Source organism: Xiphophorus maculatus, chromosome 22, assembly GCF_002775205.1.
Source record: "Xiphophorus maculatus strain JP 163 A chromosome 22, X_maculatus-5.0-male, whole genome shotgun sequence".
NCBI lineage: Eukaryota > Metazoa > Chordata > Actinopteri > Cyprinodontiformes > Poeciliidae > Xiphophorus > Xiphophorus maculatus.
Window position 1 is genome coordinate 2,547,057 of NC_036464.1, and position 3,595 is coordinate 2,550,651.

Below are 3,595 nucleotides of genomic sequence, written 5' to 3' on the forward strand. Positions count from 1 at the left end.
ATCAGGACTTTACAAGCTGTTTTCAATAAACACATCCAAACAGTAAAACAGCGCGCGCTTTGCTTCATTGTGCAACCTAATGAGAGTCACAACGAGCTGCAGCAAGAAAAAGCAACAAATAATCAGCTAACTATGGTTATTTAATTTCTACAGTCACTCAGTTAATTATTGATGCAGAATGGTGGCAAAAATGCTAACCTGCAGATTTTTAGTGGTTAAATGTCATTTTTCTCAACTGAAAACCAACTTATATCTGTTCTCTACAGCTGGAGTCAAAGAAAAGGAGGATGAAACAAAACGTCACTAAGCAGCTTGGACATTGTGTTTTAGTTGTTTATTATTATTACTTCAGTCATTTCCAGTAAATAGGATGATAAAACTTTCAATATTTTAATTTGTATAAACATCGTATAAATGCTGCTGCTTGCACAAAGTTCCTACTGAAACCTTTTCTAACTTCCTGTATCAGCTGGCTGTGCTGTAGTGCTAATGCTAGACTGTATAAATTATTTCGGTTAGCATGTTAGGTTACAAAAAACAGGTTTTTCTACTGTTTTTATTAAGTTTTAATTTATAAAAATGGTGTTTTATAACTTTTGTTGCCGTTAGCTGTGCTAATGCTAATTTGTATCTATTGATTTATTACAATACAGCAAAATACAACAGCATTTCTGTTAGCTTATTTGCCAACAACCAAACACATTCTTAAAAATGTAAGAAATGTTGAAGTTGTGTTTCCCAACTGAACGGAGTCTATCGAACTATTAGGTGTAAAAACACATTAAATGGATGGAATCAGTTTGTTTCCTTTTAGGTTGTCACAACTATTGAAGCAAAAACTGAATTTTTTTACAGGTTGTCTTTGGTTTCAGGTCATATTTCTCCCAGATGCCGAGAACTTTGATCCCAATTTACAGGAAAAAACAGTTTTGCTTCAGTTAGCTTTAATGCTGACTGAAAAAAGCCAAAGTATGATTCACATGCACCAAAATAACTTCAAATACTCTGTGAGTAATATACTGTAAAAGAAAATGTGTGTTCCCTGGTCTGTGCAGGAGACCACGGTGTCTGGGAACCGACCAATCAGTGGAGAGGATGAAAGGCAGAAATGCTAATCAGGCATCTGGAAACCATGACAATCAGTGAGGAGGAAGAGCTCAATCACTGCGACGGGACGGCCTGGATGGTGAGCATCACCGACAACAAGAGGATCCCCGTCGTTGGCAAAAAGATATTAGTTCCTGTTCAGTAAACCTGCACAAACATCATGGGAGCAGAGAAACAGTTTCCTGCTCTTCAATCAGACCTCATCGTTCCCCAATCCACAGATAATAAAAACAACAATGAGGAGAAGGAGCGCAGTTTTACGAACCACTTCAAATAATCAGAGAAAACCACAGAAACCAGATAAAAAACAAAACCACAGAAACCAGACAGACATGTTTAAGTTTATCACCATACACGGATAAATTCAGCTAAAGTATGCTTTCTAATCATATGATTTTTTAAAGTCTCCCAATGGAAAAACAAATACAAAATTTTTCATAAATAATTTGAAGTTACATTTTACACAAAAATCCATAAATACTGAACCAGGAAGCGGCGAGGTCCAATACAGGCACACGTGGAGATAGATATATATATAAAGTGTTTTTATTACATTTGAAAGATTCAGTATTTGAAAACATTAATTTGAGGTTTTAATGTTCAAACGCAGCGGGTTAAACCATGTTCAAGCTTCCTCCACACGGGCAGTTGCTCATTTTTGCACAAACTGAGTTTTAGTCGGGCAGTCAGACAGAAATGAAATGCAGCGAAGCAGACAAGTTAAAAGAGGCAGATTTAACACACTCTCAGATATGACATAACACACAGAAACAGAAGGGCGGTCATGATGACACACAGCAAGTCTTATCTAAACAACAGAGATACAAGCTGAGCAGTGACTGACGCGCCCCGAGGGGGAAACATGGCGGAAAGACGGCGAAGGACAACAAACCTGAAGATGAAGATCATTTCTCTCTGCTGACGGTCAAACGATTAATTCAAGAAATAAATCACATGTAGATGAACTCTGAAATAAATCTGATGAATCTGCAGCAGTTCAACACTCTCCCACCTGCGTCAGGTAAACTCCAGGTACGTCACTGACAGTGGCGCCCCCTAGGGGGGACACATGGGGGCCAAGCCATACAGAGTCATCTTCCTCAATCAAGATCTAAATGTAAAACCCAACAAATAAATAAAACACATTTAGATTTAGTTGTTTACTGGCCTGGTCTGGTCATCCTACATATTTCCCTCAATACAGAAGATTCTGTTCCACATTTGAAGAAAATAACTTTTTCTCCAAAAACAATAGTTTAAAATATCAAATATACCTTAATGTGCATCAATGCACACAGTGGAAACCATCTTAGCACTAAGACACAAGCTAACACCCACAGGCTTCCTTAACTCAGCTCAACCAATCAGCACCAAGGAAAACAACCAGAGCTCCAGGATTGGCTGAATTCCAAATGCCAGCCAATAGCGAGTCGAGTAGCATTGTTGCTAGGCATTTCAGCTTCCCAAGATGCATTTCCAATCAAATACTTTAGATCTACTATCCTAACAAATCAACAACGGGTGAATTTTACAGGATCGTCTGCAGATCAGCTGATCCATGGATGTTTTAATGACTGGAGGTCAAAGGTCGTTCATATTTTGGATAATTCTGTCATCTGGAGAGAAACTCAGATCATGAAGAAATAAAAATAATGAAACATGTTGTGATGGAAGTCATGTGCAGAGGAACAGCAGATCCGAGTCGAGTTGATCCGTTTAGATCTCAGTGGGATCCAAACCCACAGACTCACAATCAGAAAAACCAGCTAACATTTTAACTTCACTGCTTATAAAGTTTTAAATCGTTTGTCACCATCAGGGGAATAAATGGAGGTCTAAAAAATAACGTAGAATACGCGCATTTTTCAAAACTATTCAGCTGAAATCCTGAACGCTGCATTAGGAGAAATGCAGCGAAAAGCATTTCGCCTTAACGGCGAAACGCTTAATGCAGCGTTGCTGCAAGCAAGAGCGCCCCCTGTTGACCAGTGGGATCTAAAAACTCTAATCATTCTACTTACAACTAAACCAACCTGAAGGTTTTATCATGAACTTTCATTCACCAAAAAGCTTCAAAACAGAAATTAAAGAGTCGGAGCACCTGAAGTTAAACATTTTAAATGATTTCAGTCATAAAAACATTTTTCCAGTAAAACTTTCCTCAGATTCCTAAGTGAGGGAGTGGGGGACTGTGTGAGTGTGTGAGTGGGGGACTGTGTGAGTGGGGGAGTGTGTGAGTGTGTGTGTGTGTGAGTGTGTGTGACGGCTGCGTGTTAATCTGCACATGAACACACTCATGGCGCTCCGCCAGTTTCCCGTAATGACCGCTGACGAGCCGACCACCAACGGACCGTCAATGAAACGGAGTTGACCCAAACAATAGATGGTGTTTCTGCACGCAACTCCACCACACCACACACACACACGCCAACACACACACACACCCACGCACACAGTGTGTGTAGTTCCCTCCGGTTTAATGAGACAA